This window comes from Hevea brasiliensis, chromosome 5, assembly GCF_030052815.1.
Source record: "Hevea brasiliensis isolate MT/VB/25A 57/8 chromosome 5, ASM3005281v1, whole genome shotgun sequence".
NCBI classification, from domain to species: domain Eukaryota; kingdom Viridiplantae; phylum Streptophyta; class Magnoliopsida; order Malpighiales; family Euphorbiaceae; genus Hevea; species Hevea brasiliensis.
In genome coordinates, this window is record NC_079497.1 from 87,665,022 (window position 1) to 87,682,267 (window position 17,246).

The following is a 17,246-nucleotide window of genomic DNA, read 5'->3' on the forward strand; positions in this document are numbered from 1 at the left end:
AGTTTTCATGTCTGAGCTATTATGCTAGGAACTTACTCACCACTAGCAGAGATAGATGCAAGCGGTTTGAAGCTGGATTGAGGCCTAGCATGCGACTACAAGTGGTTGGTTTCAGACATGGGAACTTTTCAGAGTTTATATCCCAAGCCCTTGAGCTAGAAAGGATAGAACTGGAAGGGGTATTCGAAAAGGGGGTAGCTGAGAAGAGTAGTAAACCTACAGGTCAAACTTCAAGTAGCAATCCAGGTAAGAGAAAGAGCTTTGAGGGACTGAGTAACAGAGGATCTGGTAGGGGAAGATTCTCAGGGCAGAGGCCACCTAGATCCAGTCAGCAGACATCTAAAGGTTCCTTTCCTATCCGTACCTGTGAAACCTGTGGCAAGACACATGGAGGAGTATGTTATAAGGCCACAGGAGCCTGCTACAACTGTGGTGGAAGTGAGCATTTTGCTACGGATTGCACTAGTGCTCGTAGATCTGGGCCACCTACCAGCACTGAGGGATCTATTCAAGGTTCTACTTCTAGAGGACAATAGACAGTTAGTAGAGGCTGGGGCAAGGGTAGAGGTAGTACTTTTAGCAGCCAGGGCATAGTGAGCCAGCCAGAACAAAGTGGTGCACCAGCCAGGGTGTACACCATACGCCAGAGGGATGAGGCTGAGACATCAGATATTGTGGCTGGTACTTTCTCCACCTTTGAACAAGTTGTTTATGTGTTGTTTGATCTTAGCTCCACACACTCATATATTAGTGCTAGCATTGCTTGTTTTGCTACTATTCCTTGCTTGAAAATGGACTTTGATGTACTAGTGACTAGTCCATTAGTTCAGGAGGTCAGGGTAAATAGGTTGTATAAGGATTATCCTTTGGTGATCCAAGGACATACTTTTCTATCTGACCTTATTGAGATGCCCTTTCGAGATTATGATATCATCTTGGGCATGGATTGGTTAGCCAGGCATCATGCCATGATCGACTGTAGGCTGAAAATAGTTACTTTTGGTCTTCCCGAGTACGCAGATGTAGTAATACACAGGGAGAGACAGTTACTGCCATCCAACATCATTTTTAATAGCACTTGCTAAAAAGATGATTAGAAAAGGGTGTGAAGCATATTTGGCCCATGTGATAGACACCCAAGTAGGGAGTTCAGAATTAAGGGATATTCCTACTGCGTGTGATTTTTCGAACGTCTTTTGTAAAGAGTTGCCAGGATTATCTCCGGAAAGAGAAGTGCAGTTTGAAATTGAGATTATGCCTGATGTAGAGCCAATTTCCATCACTCCTTATAGGATGGCACCTGCTGAGTTGAAAGAGTTGAAGGTGTAATTGCAGAAATTGCTAGATAAAGGTTTCATCCGCCCTAGTGTGTCACCTTAGGGAGCACCAATATTGTTTGTGAAGAAGAAGGATGGCACTCTCCATCTATGCATAGACTAAAGACAGTTGAATAAGGTGACCATAAAGAATAGATATCCTCTGCCATGGATTGATGATCTATTTGATCAGCTGAAGGATGCAGCTATATTCTCTAAGATTGATTTGAGATCGGGATACTACTAGTTGAGGGTGCAGGAGCAAAGTATTCCTAAAACTTCCTTTAGGACTCGGTATGACGACTATGAGTTCTTGGTGATGCCATTCGGGTTGACTAATGCTCCAGCTACTTTTATGGGCCTGATGAACACTATCTTCAAGCCATATTTGGACCAGTTTGTTGTGGTCTTCATTGATGATATTTTGGTGCACTCAAAGAATGAAGAGGAACATGACAAGCACTTGAGGATAGTATTGCAGACTTTGAGAGAGAAACAGTTGTAAGCTAAACTGTCAAAATGTGAGTCTTAGCTAAAAGAGATTACATTTTTGGGGTATATTATATCTTCAGAGGGTATCAAGGTGGATCCTAGCAAAGTAGAAGCCATTCTTAATTGGAAGCCACCTAGAAATGTCACTGAAGTTTAGAGTTTCCTTGGTTTAGCTGGGTATTACCGAAGGTTTGTGAAGGGATTCTCCATGCTAGCATCTCTACTGACTAAGCTACGTAGGAAGGATGTGAAATTTCAGTGGATTGATCGGTGCCAGGAGAGTTTTAATGAGTTGAAGACTCGTTTAACTGAAGCTCTAGTCTTAACCTTGCCTACTATGGGTAAAGATTACAACATATACAGTGATGCTTCTCATAACAGATTGGGTTGTGTGTTGATGCAAGATAGGAACGTCATTGCTTATGCTTCATGCCAGCTTAAACTGCATGAGAGAAATTATCCTATACATTACTTGGAGTTGGCAGCCATTGTCTTTACCTTGAAGATCTGGAGACATTACTTGTATGGGGAGAAATGTTATATATACACAGATCATACAAGTTTGAAGTACTTGGGCACACAGAAGGAGTTGAATTTGAGGCCAAGGAGGTGGTTAGAGCTGATAAAAGACTATGATTGTCTGATTGACTACCAACCTGGGAAAGCTAATGTGGTGGCAGACACCTTAAGTTGCAAGACCATGGCTAGTTTTAGAGTTTCACCTTTATCCAAGGTGCATAGCTTGAGGGCTTTACATGCCAATTTGGAGATTAATAAAGATGGGCAGATGGTAGTTACTTCGCAAGTGAAGCCAGTATTGATTGATCAAATTAAAACAACTACTCAGAATGATGAGAAGTACCTAAAATTGATGGAAGAGGCTAGGGATGGCAAGAAACTAAAGTTGTCTGTGAATGATGAGGGCTTGTTGCTACATCAGGGCAGAATGTGCATCCCTGATAATATTGAATTAAGGCAGATCATTTTAAAGGAAGCACATGATTCACCTTTTGCTATGCACCCCAGTGGAACTAAAATGTACAAAACCATGAAAGAGCACTATTGGTGGAGGGGAATGAAGAAGGACATTGCAGAATATGTTGCAAATGCCTAGCTTATCAGCAAGTAAAGGCAGAACACCAAGTGCCAGCAGGGTTACTGTAGCCATTGCTAATTCTCGAGTGGAAATGGGAGAGAATCACTATGGATTTCATGACAGGACTTCCATGTACACAAAAGAATCATGATGCAGTTTTGGTTATTATTGATAGATTGGCCAAGTCTACACACTTTCTGCCAGTGAGGATGGATTGCGGCCTGAAAGATTGGCTAAATTATACATTAATGAAGTGGTGAGGTTACATGGAGTGCCAGTGTCTATTGTATCAGATAGAGATCCAAGGTTCACTTCTAGATTCTGGGGTAGTCTCCAAAAAGCCCTAGGAACTAGATTAAACTTTAGCACAGCATTCCATCCACAGACAGATAGCCAGTCTGAAAGGATTATTCAGATTTTAGAGGATTTGCTTTGGGCTTGTGTGATTGAAATTAAAGGAAGTTAAGAAACACACTTGCCTTTGATTGAATTTGCCTACAATAAAAGTTATTAGTCAAGTATTGGAATGCCTCCGTATCTTCTCTGTATGGCAGAAAGTGTAGAAATCCCTTGTGTTGGGATGAAATGGGCAAGAGGAAGTTCATTGGTCCAGAACTGGTGCAGTAGACGAAAGAAAAGGTTAAGCTCATTAGAGACAGACTCAAGGTTACATCGAATAAACAGAAGTCCTACATTGATCTGAAGAGAAGAGATATTTAGTATAGTGTAGGTGACAAAGTGTGACATTCTTACTTTAGATAGTTTGTACGTTCTACTGTTTCGATGACCAATGACTGTCTAGACCGTCAGAATGTTAAAACTATATTTAGACTAGAGTGAGGAGTCATAAATAACCTAAATAATAGTAAGAAAAATCTAGGAAAAATTTAAGAAATAAAATACAACAAAGTTAAATGAGCCAATGCCCCAGCGATGGGTGACTCTAACGGGAAGCTGCTGTGAAGATAGCTAGTAATCCTAAACCTGAGGAAAACTCTGTGAAATAATTTCTGAGACTCCAGAAAAGAGTTATTAAGGTTTTGATGATAATAGAATGCCAAGAAAATGCTAAGAAAATTAAATCAATCGGTACAGATAACTTTAGCTCAATAAGCTAAACGAAGGGCATTTTGGTCATTTCGCCTTTAGAGACACTTTTTGACCAACTTGTCTATTTAAGTAAGTGAATTATATGATATAAAATGTGAATAAATATTACTAAAAAATTAATTAAAAATAAGTAGGAAAGAAAGAAAAAGAAAATGAAGTAAATACCTAATTATGACATCATGCTTATGCAAGCATGATGCAATAAAAAGGTGCTAGCCAATCATAATCCAACAAGCACATTTAAATATCAATTAAAAGGGAAAAGAAGTCAAAAATTTGAAAACAAACCTGCCCATTTCCTTCCTCACCAGCAGAACCACCATGGACAAGCTTCTCCATGAATTTTCAAGCTTTCTAGCTTGAAATTCTCCCTAATCTAACACCAAAATCGCTAGTTATCTTCACTAAAACTTGAACCCATATATTGGAGAAGTTTTTGGCAGCCAAGAAAGAGAAGGAAAGTAAAGTTTAAAGCTTGGGAAAATTCTGCCCACTAAGGTTAGTGCATAAACTAATTTACTTCCTTCTTTATGTGTTAAAATTTAGTTGAATTATGAAGAGATTACATGAATACTTATGGAATTGAGGTGTGTATGTAAGCATGGAAAATTTGGTCAGCCTTGATGGTATGAGATTTTCATGGTTTTGATGATTGGGATGCAATTAAATTTGTGTAGTAAAGTCAATTGATGTATATATATGAAGTAGAGTTAAAATTTGATGAGTTTGCATGAGATGGAAATTATAACTAATTAGGGTTTGTGACAAATTTGGGGAATTGATGCTTAGATATTTAATTAGAGTTTTAATAGTCAATTAGTGACCATTTTGGGTGAATGGACCTTTGTCACACCCTACTCTCCCGTAAGATGTAACATGATCCCGTAGTACACCTAATGAATTACCGTACTTCACCTACCGATAACCCATTAGATATACTACAAGGGATTTTAAAATAATTTTTGTGAAATTTAAATCATCGATTAAAATCTGGTGTTATAAAATTTTTTTCAAAATTTCGGCAAAGTGCCTGCTGTATTTTGAGAAAACAGTTCTTCAAACTTGAAAAAGAAAACACTCCCAATATGTTTTCTCAAATACAACTCTAAGAAACTTCATTTCATCTCATAATTCAATCTCAATAATCAATCATTTCATTTTCAAACCAACCTCATCATAAAAGAAACATTTCATTGATTATAAGACTCAAAAATTAATATTACAAAACTATTCAGGTAAATGAAATCTCAAATTTATATTTACAATAATTTACATTTAATTACATAGCAAAATATTTTACAAGAGTTTTTATACAACTGCTCAAATAATTTACATACATATTATTACATGCATATATCAAAACCTTTGTACATGGGTATAACTATGATATACCTGGAGCTGATCTGAATGTGTCTTTAAAGAAGCTTACTCAACTGCTCTATGCTCTTTTCACCTGCGATAGCATACAAAGCTATCGCTGAGTGGTGAACTCAGTGGTGCACAACTATAATTTAAAACACAGTATGATATACATTGACAAAATTTACAGCAAATAATTTGGAAATCTAAATACTCATCAAATTCTAAAACTCAAAATATTCATTGCCAATAATATAAATCATTTGTATCAAATGACTTTGATCACGAGTTCAGTTTATCAAATCATAACTAACCATTTAAGGTAATTCCAACAATTTATTGGAAATAAAGATTAATTCCAACAAAATCAATTATACATAAATCATAATTGAAATCACAATTCTTTACTATTCAATAACCATTCTTTATCTCGAAAACCATTCTTTATCTTGAAAACCATTCTTTATCTCAAAAGCCATTCTTTATCTCAAAAACCATTCTTTATCTCACTAATTATGCAAGGCTAATCCGAAAAGGCCATCTTCGGGGTGATTCTAACTCCCTATGATCGGGGAGGTCGAATCAGATTCTAACTCCCTATGGTCGGGGAGGTCGAATCATCGTGCACAGTACACATCACAATAATGAATCTTCCGAAAGAGCCATAACATAAAAACTTAGATATAACCTCTAATAAGAGGAGAATCTAAGCCTGTGCACATACTATAGTAATCAAAACACAACTAACTCCATTGTCTTTTCAACAAATGAGAAAGACGGGTAATAACCTAGTCAAGCATCTATAGTGAGATATAAAACAATATCACAATCCTTTTAGTGAGCATAAATCACAATACAATTCGATTCAAAGTCAATTCCAATATCCAATAATTTTTATGCTCATCACAATTCAAATCATAAATTTGCATTTTTCCATGCAAATTGCCCATCACAATTCAAAACATGTTCTATCACAATTTTCCAAAAACATAATTTATTCAATTCACAACAATGCTTAATACTTGTGGAAATACCATTTCACAAAGCTAAATTCATACATACTATAACAATTTCAATAATCATTGAATTAAATCCAATGCTTGTTAAACATAATACAAAAGAAAAATATGTCATTTAATCATATGAAATATTCAGAACAAAATCAGTTAAAAACTAGTTGTGCACAAACCTGATTTGAGTCGCTCCTAGGCCTTGACTCAATGTTCTTTATGCTTTTCAATATCCTTATCAACTGAAACACACAATTTAAAGTGTTTCAGTACTCAATGAATTTGTTTCCAACCATAAAATCCAATATCTAAATTTTCTTGGTACTATTCCCTTCAATTCATTTCATTAGTCAACTTATAATGTTGATCCTTGATGCACTCTAAGTGAATCAATTCCAATGTTACCAATATGTCACATTTTATAGCCCTTTAGTGTTGATATATGTTACCAAATTCATTTTCAAGTGTATTGTAATTTACTGGATTTCAGTGTACTATTTTGACCTAACCGGACAACCTAGTTCCCTCGATTTTCGGGTTTCGGTCCAAACTACAAACTTGTAAGTCTATGTCTTATTGCACGCGGGGCAAAATTTCAGGTCATTCTGAGTTGTGTAGACCAAGTTATGGTCAATTTACCAATGCTGGACAAAATGCATCAAAATGGTAACTTTAGGTCATTTTTAGGTCACTTTTGGTTCGGCCAGTTTTGGTACCTGAACTTATGCAAGCTATTTGGCTTGGTTCTGGCCATTTCTGGGCTTTGGTGTCTTCATAAGAATTGTATATCTATGTCTAAAATATTCATGGTAAAAATTTCAGGTCAATTGGACCTGTTTTGAGTAAGTTATCGTCAAAAAACTAACTGCTGCCCAAATGGTCAATTTTTAGGCTTTCAAGTCACTAATCTGGATTTGGTCATTTTTCAAGTCACCTTCTAGCCAGAATTTAAGTAAGCTTCCTTCATGAAAATTGGCACATTTTGTGCCTAGTTTCACCTTCAATTGGTCTCATACCAATTGAAGTCACACAATTCCATTTATAACCTAAAATGTATACTGTTTTTACTAACCATACTTTGCATTGAAAATTGGCACTTCTAATAAACACCATTTACATTTCATTTTGGTCAATTGTCCAACCACAACTCAATTTTTCAATTTTTCTAGCAACAACTCAGTTTAATGAAATGAAATATCCAACAATAGTCAATTCACTTAAACATCCAGCAGCTATTCTATTTAAGTAAACATCCACTACACTCAATTCAATGAAATCAATATCCAACTCTTATACAAACCTTCAAACCCTAATCCATTGATCAAAACCACTAATGTACATTCCATTAACTCATAATCAACATTAATATACATAAAATTAAAGCTCTCTTACATACATCAAAACTGCCCAATTGTACATGTGTTTCAAATTGCCATATTAAATTCACAACCTCACTTCAAATACCTAATTCAAGCATACACGTAACATTAAATTACCAATACATGTAATTGGCCTAATTAACTTCGTTACCCACCAATCTAGTATAAGAAAAGCTCAAAATCTTTGACTCTCATGGCTGCCAAAAATGGACAGTCCCATAACTCAACCATTTCTTCAAATTTCTTCCATAAATCAACTACCCACAACCTTAGTTACACTTTTAATGAAAAAAAATTGAAAACACCCACTTACCTCTTTTGGACTTCTTCAAAACCTCACCAAATCTCTTCCTTTTTGCTCCCTATAATCTTCCCAAGAGGTATACACCACTTTTAATGAAGAAACTTGCAAAAAACCATGGCTTAATCATGGTAGATGGAGCTTGCATGAAGGGGTGGCCATGGATGGACCTTGGGAGAAAATTTGGTTTGGCCAAATGAAAATTAAGTGAAGAAGATGATGCAGAAAGTTAGTGGATATTTCTGTCCACTTATGATATTATATAAGGAATAACAGTCCACTAACTTAGCTTAATGATAAATTAATGTTAAACCTTTCATTATTCAAAATCTTACCCCAAAAGTTTCCTTATTTATTTTTCATTTAAATTTCATTTTTTTCATGGGGTTTTCCAACTTTAATATCACTTATTTTTAATGGACATTTAGGTCAAAAGGTAACTCGGGATGTCAAATGACCACAATGCCCCTATTCGGGTTGCATTTCCGATTTTTCGGTAACACCGAGTTTTGTTGTTTTCTCGATTTCTCATTTTTCTTTGTACTAATTAATTAATTTTTCTGTGATATTTATAATGAAATTTATACTTTAATAAGTCTTTAATTATGTCTCGAAACTAAATTTTGAGGGTTCCCTGCAGTCATGGGGTCGGCTATTGCCTGCGTCGTAACTTCCCCGTGCGGTCACCCATCTCTGCAGTGCTGGCTTGTTTAACTTAGTTTCATTTCATTGCTATTATTTTTCTTTTGTTTTTCTTGTATTTTCTTTTCTTGTATTTCATTATTTTATGTCTCTTCACTAACAATTAAATGTAGTTCTAGGCATCCTAGCTGTCCGGACCGACACTGGTCACCGGAACAATAGAACGCATTACCAAACATAGGGGTGTTACAACCTTAAATTAAAGTGAATTATGGCATTAGAAATTGAGTTAGTATACTGCCCCTAAAGTGCCAGAATTACTAGACTTGAGTTCAGTGTGGTTAGGCTATAATAAGTTGATTTGTATAACTTCAATTGGTGCAAGGCCAATTGAAGGTTAAACTAGACACATAATGGCACAACTTTGATGATGAAATGCTGCCCAGAAAAATAACTTAGGATGACCAAAAATTGCCCAAATCTGGGTAACCAATTCTGGACCTGGAAAACTTGACCAAATAAATAGTGTTTGTTCATTTGGCCATAACTTTGTGTAGAAAGGTTTGAATGACCTGATTTTTATGGCCATGGAAAGCTAAGACAATTCAGAACAACTTTTATGAAGAACAGAAACCCAAATTATGACCATAACCAATTCAAATTGTTAGCTAAATTTAGAACACCAAAACTGCTAGAACCAAGAATTGCCCAGAATTTCTGGACAATGACCAATCTAGCCAGTTATGGTAATTTAGCCATAACTTGAGCTACAAAACTCCAAATGGAGTGGTTCAAAAAGGGAATTAAAGAAGACACATAAACGAACAACTTTGATGAAGAAAAGTTTACCAAATTCTCGCTGTAGCTTAGACCAATGGAATAGTAAATATAGGACACAAAAATTGAATTTTTGAAAATACTTCTAGGAGGCTTTGAAGTGCAATTGGCAATCAAGGCCAACAATTTAGAACTCAAAATGTGGTATAATTATGTATCTAAATTTTGTATACATATTATGTATGAAAAAATCAACAAATTGAGTGAATAGTACTGTGTGAATATTAACCCCAAAAACATAAGGAATAATAAAAGAAATTAAAGAAGCCATTATGAGTACTAATATATATAGTGTAATTAGTGAATTAAAAATTCTTGAATTTGAGTGACTTTAAGACATAAGGGAACAACCAATATAAAGGACCTTAGGCAAAAATTATGACTGTAATATGTTCAACCATTTGGATAAGATTGGGATTCCAGAATCTGCCTGGTTCTGGATTTAGAAGAAAACAATGAACCAGTTATTGTTATTTGACCATAATTGGAGCCCTAAAACTTTAATTGATATAATTCAAATTAATATGAATAAATAAGATGAAGACTTATGATTTTATTTTAGGAACCTGAAACCAATTCTAAGCCTGAGTGCTTGGAATTGTATAACCAATAAAAATAGAAAATCTGGAAATGAATAGACTTACAGGGTTCAGCACCCTAGACAGTCATTACTTATTTCTTTAAAATTAAAGTTATACTACTTCAAAATAAATGATTAAAAAGAGAAATTTAAGTTAATCTAAAATCCATGAAATGTTCATGGATTATTTGGGATCTGAATGATAATTTATATAAATGGTATAATGAATAAATGAATCTAATGAATGTAAGCATGAGACATTAGTTCTCTTTATTGGAGAAAGGAAAAACTGCTTTGAGTACAGTTATACATGAGAATAATTGTTTTGAATTATGATCAATATGGATAATATAATGAATGTATAAATTAGGATGAATGTATAAAGTTATGTAAAAATGAGATTAGATATTTATGCTTCTGCTATGAATAAAATTTAAATACTATAGATTATAATTGGAAAATAAAATGAAATAGTAAAACTTAGGAACATTTAATGGTACTAATGTGCCCATATATTGCCTAGACACGTGTGTCAGATTATATAGATTGGCATGCCAATAGGGTATTGTTTGAGCAATATTGCGTAAGGCTTTATGCCCGCATTCGTGGCTTATATGCCTGACTATCTGATTATCTATTACCATGGCCTTTTAGCCATACTGACTACATACGTGGTTTACGTTCCGTATTTCATGTCCCATGGTATGACGCCCAAGACACCACGGTGTCCAGTGCCCAGTGACCTGCTTATCAAGTTTAGTTAGCCTGTCATAGGTTACTTGGGCAGTGAAATAAATTAAGAATATTAGAAATTAAAAATATTAGAAATTAAATAAATGAGTTAGAAAGATCTTAAATAAATTAGATTAGCTCTAAGAAATTATTTATTTGAAAGATTTGAAATAAACTAGATTAATATTAAAATTTATCTGTTATGAAATAACTCTAAGAATTTTAATTATTATGAAATGATCTAAGACAACCTAGAAAATACTGAGGAAGTGATGAAAATATTAGCAAAGTAATTATAATTGCAAATGTGTCATACATAATAATATAGGCATAAATTTAATATTTTTAAAATATTTTTATATTGTATATTATTATTATAATTTTATGAACTAAGCACCTCTAATGAGAAATAAACAAATTAGGATAAAAGATATTAATATTAGAAATTTTGTACGAGATTAAAGAAATTCTGGATTACCCAAATTACGTTTTATTTCTATCTTTATTTGTATATTATTCTCTTGTTATATTATTATACCATGAACAGTAATGCTTAGCGCGATGGATTTGTTTCCTTGCACAGGTACTGAAGATAAAACCCAATGGACATTTGACTGGGATTTTTGGGGTCCAGATTTGCAGAAGTGTTCAAGGTTATTACCTCCTCAGCAATACATGTAGATAGGGCTCACATTATTCATATTATGTATTTTGTGTATTATAATTTTTTTTATGTTGTAATGTAAATTAGGAAATTATATTTAATATGCACCTTGTGACACCCCTTACCCATCTGCAGTGTAACCGAGCAAGATTGCCACACAGTGTACCGGAGCACCAGATCATATTTCAATTCAATTTACCCTTTTTTACTCATTTATTTACAATTTTTTATTAATCTGAATTTTTCGCAATTTTTATAGAAAATCCGGCAGAGTGCCGGCTGTAAATTAGAAAAACAGTTCTTCTGAATCTATTAAAAACACTTCCAATAAAATCATCATATCATTCTCAGTCAACCACCAATATATTCTCAACAATTTCTCAAATAACTTCAGTATCTCAAAATTCAATTCATTTCATATCACACCCAATTCAATGAGAAATACTCACATTTATTATTGAACATAGTTCACAAATAATAACATAAAAAACATAATTACGTGAGTTTATAATATACATTACAGAAGTTTACAAAATACGAAATACCAAAATACCAAAATACTAAAAGTGGCCTAATGTCCTATCAAATACACTGCAAATGTGAGGTGACTCTGGACTCCGTGTGTAGATCTGAAAGCTCACCCTGTATGAGGTCTGCTGGACTCGCCAGCTATGTTTCCAGTACCTGCGCGTGGCAAAAGTGACGCGCTAAGCAATTATGCTTAGTGATGACAATATAAAATAAAATAACTAAAATAAAGTAAATGTGCAGAATGTGTGTTTACATTTTTAGTAGACTTAATTCCTAATATTTATTGCAGTATTATTCTATTAAAATTTGGTAAGACTTATTATCATTGCTCGAGTAACCCATACTAGTCGACTGGACTGGATAACCGGGTAAACTAGCACTGGGTACTAAGTACCTTAGACCATCACACCATCGGTCACATTATGTCTCCTGGTATGCAACAGAATAGCTAATAAGCTGTAATAATTATCAGGGATGAAACCCAAGTATAATATCTCAATCAACATAGCCAAAGGCTATTTTATCACAAAATGGCACGTGAGGCCATAAAACACAGAATGGCATGAAGCCATATGCAGTACTGCTAACAGAACCCTATTGGCATGCCAACCTATCCAAGCCAATCTTGCTAGGTGTACTAGAGCATGTTACACTTTTAAATTGTACAATTCTAAAAATTTAAGTTTAGGTGTTACTATTTATTTCATTAGTCAACAAAAATGTTGACTTTTGCATAGGCAATAGGCACATTGGTTCTAATACTCTCAATATACCACATTTTGCATTCTAAAATTGTTGGTATTGGTTGCCAATACCATTTCTAAATTTAATGTTAATTGTTCAAAATTTTCAGTTTTCAAGCTTTGTGTTTACTATTCCATTAGTCATTTTTGCAATTGGAATTTGGTAAAATGATCAACATGAAAGTTGTTCCTTATTTTGTCTAATTACATTTCCTTTTTTGAATCACTCCATTTGGAGTTTTGTATCTCAAGTTATGGCCTAAAAACCACAACTGGCCAGATTATAATTTTTCCAGAATTTCTGGACTGACCAAATCTACAGTATTTTGAGCAGTGACTGCAGGTCACTTTTTGAAAATGTTATGGTCATAATTTTGGTTAGGTTTCTTCATAAAAGTTATAGGTCTATATCTTATCTTATTGTTGGTAAAATTTCAGGTCAATTAGACCTCCTACACTGAGTTATGACCAAATGACTAAATACTGTTCATTTAGTCATTTTGCCCAGGCAGAATGCAGGTCACCTAGATTAGGGCAATCTTTAGGTCAACTGGGTTTAGTTTAATGGGCATGGTTTCTTCACCAAAGTTGTGCCATTATGTGTCTAGTTTTATGTCCAATTGTTCTTGCACCAATTGAACCTCTACAACTCTAGTTATTGCTGCCCAAACCTGCTGGACTCATGCCCAGTCCTATAGGTCACCAAGGGTAGCCACACTAACTTCAATTCTCACTAAACAAGCCACTTCATTTCTTATTCATACACAGCCCAATGGTCAGTAATTGACCATTAAAACTCTCTTTCACTAAATACATGAACAAAATCTCAATTTGGGTCCAAAACCCTAGCTCCACCATTCTAGATTGTTGCATTACTTGCACTTCACCTTCCTAATCAATATATTAGTGTTAAGGGCTGCCACAATATCATTTTAATTCTAAGAAATCTTCAAAACTCAACCAAGTTCAAGGCTCCTGGAATTTTTAAGCAAGACATACACATGATGTTTATGATTTTTTTTTGCAAATTTGCATCAATTACCACTCCTTCAACATGAATTGAAAGATAAAAATCAAGTTTAGTCACTAACCTTTAATGGAGCTAATCTCAAGCTTGTGAGAACTCTTCTTTTACACTTCTTTTTGCTCCCAAAAGATTCACCAAGATGAAAGAGTAACCTTTTGTGTTAACACTTAGGGTTTTTATTGAAAGAAAACTAGGGAAAATGAAGGTTTGGAAGCTTGTTAATGGAGGAGTGAGGGAGAGATAATAGGTGACGTTTTGAAGAAGGGAGAGGGCTGCTAGTTTGTTCCAGATTTCTGCCCTCTTTTCTTTATTTTTAATGTGTTATAATTGTATTTCTTGAATTTTGATTGGCCAAAGATTTTAATGACCTCATGTTTACATAATGCTTATGTAATAAAGCTAAATTTCTTTTATTTTCTTTTCTTTCCTTTGCTATTCATTTTTAATTAATTTTTCATCAATGTTTGTTCATATTTTATATCATATAATTCGCTTACATAAATGGACAAGTTGGTCAAAAATCATCTCTGAAGACGAAATGACCAAAATGCCCTCCGTTTGGCTTAACGAGCTAAAATTGTGTGTACTGATAGAAAACTTTTTCTAAGCCTCTTCTTGGCATTCTAATGCCATAGAATCCTCAATGACTCTTCTCTGGAGTTTCAAAAATTATTTTATAAATTTTCTCCCTAGTTTAGGGTTGTTAACGGCCTTCACCGTCACTTCCCCTTCAGGTTACTCATCACTGGGGTTTCGGCTCATTTAACCTTAGTGCATTTCATTCCTAAAAATTTTCCTTGATTTTTATGAGCATTATTTAGTTTATTTATAACTCCTCACTCTAGTCTATTTATAATTTCAAATATTCTAGCTACCCGGATCGACATTGGTCACCGGAATAGTAGACTGTATGGACTAGCTAAAGTGAGGATATTACACACCTGATGTAAATTATGAATTTATATAATTAGTTTGCAAATTATGTAAACTAATGAAATTGAGAATTTTGATATATGTAATAAGCATGAATGAATTTGTACAAATGAGTATGGAATTGAATTACATAGTGATTTTTGAAATGATAATATAAGTATGGATGAATTATTGTATGGAAAATATTGTTGAGATTCTTAAAAAGGTAACCAGTGAAACACGTCAAATGGTAATATAATAGGGGAAACTCCGTTAGTTTCTCCTTAGAATATATTTGATTCTAAAATATAATGAGATTAAAATTATTTAGGAATAAAGTAAGATAAGATAGGGTGCTCCGGCACTGAATATGACATGCCTTGCTCTGCTACACTGTAGACAGGTGAGGGGTGTTACACAAAGTATTCCTTAAAGTTTCTCCTTGGAAGAGGATCATGAGATTTGGTAGAAAGGGGAAACTGAGTCCTCACTTCATCGGGCCATATGAGGTTCTGGAAAGAGTGGGTCCGTTAACATACAGACTTGCATTGCCTCCGGAGTTGGAAAAGATTCACAATGTCTTCCATGTTTCCATGCTAAGGAGGTATTATAACACCCTCACCGTCGGTAGTCCGTACGTTCTACTGTCCCGACGACTAATATTTGTGTGGGCAGTCAAAATGTTTAGAACTATCTATACTTATGTATATAGCTTGAATCAATTGGTATACCCATTAGGGACTCCAGATAGCAGTACTGCCCACATGAATGACCATTGATAGACAATATTTGTCTAATATGATTATTCTACAAGCTTTATGCCTACCTATTGGCCATTGTGCCTGATTTGATTTCTGGCTTTATGCCTGCCCACTGGCCTTGTGCCTGACATGACAGATGTATATATGATAGACATATGGATATCTAACTAGTATACTCCCGTTTATCCAGTCTTTATAGTCTATTATAGGTTACTTGGGCATTGATATGAATTTAATAAGACTGAATATGAGATAAATAAGCAGAAAAGATCCTGATAATGATAATTGCTCCAAAAGTTCATTAAATGTGTAAATGACTTAAAATTTATGAAATTATACATAGAATTATTACCTTTAATTATTTAGTTATTTTTCTTTTAAATTATACACCACTAGCAATTCGCTTAGCGCGTTGATTTTATCATGCGTAGGTACTGGAGAGCACCACCACCACCAGCAGTAGTAGTAGTGCTCACATAGAGGTTGATTAGATCTGCTAGCACAAGAGTCACTTCAGCAGTTTATTTTTTGGTAGGGCCCATGTATATTTAGTTTTATACTTTTGCTCATTGTACATAAATATGATGTAATTAAATTTTGAGATTGTAAATTATTGTATATGAATTTTATATGAATGAATAATATATATATTTTCTTAAAAATTTTATGAGCAGTGATGTGATGGGAATTATGATGATATGACTTGATTTATGAAAATATGAAATGGATATAGACTGTTTTCACAGGTTAATAGTGAAACCCGGCATATACTAATAAAACAAAGAAAACTACGTCCGGGTCTCCACAAAAATAAAATGTGATAAAAAAAAAATTTCTACACACAGGATAATATAGATAAATGGACATTAAATTAATAATGTACATAACAAGACAAGATAGGGTGCTTTGACACCAAATTTGGCATACTTTACGTGACTACACTATAGATGGGTAAGGGGCGTCACATAGATACCCCAGGTGACATTTGACTCAGGGGCCAACAGTCACAAAGGAACTAACATATCTATAGTGCAGGTACCTCAGCCAACTGTACCAATGTCCTAGTGATGGAAGGAAAATTTGGTCTTCAAGTTCCTATAGCTTCTAATGACCAATTCCTTAAGCTAGAGAAGCCAAACTTGACTTCCAGGAGCAATAGAGAACTCGGGGGGCACTAACCCGTAATTCTCTTGGGGGCAGTGTAAGAGGAATCAATGTTCTCACAGCCCATATTCCTTTTATGACAATTATAATTGCTTCAATTTTTAAGGTAATAGTTCAAATGACATGATTCTGTAAGTCCAAATCCATTGCAACTTACAGGAAATCGATGAAATAACACCAAGCATAAAACAACCAAAGCTGACCTCTCAGCCTCAAATAGCCAACCTCATGGCTTTTTCTAAAATCTTTGAAAAAATGATATAGAAAAAGTCGACACAGTGGCTAACATTTTGAAGCATTTACATGTAATTAGACTGATGGCTGTCGAATCCACCAGAAATTAAATTAACTGAAATTACCAGTTATGAAATATTTTCTGTAGTAAGTGGTAAATCCAGGCCGAACCCTAGAGACTGAATTATTAAATTTCATGCGCTTGTGTAATGGAAAAAGAAACAAAGGTTGGGGGGGGGGGTGTGGGGTATTTCGCAATTCAAAGAAGAAATAAAAAATCAGAAATTAAGAACTAAAATTAAATATGAAATTCTCAAATTAAACAAATTTCAGTCTAAGATAATTCATATTCCAAT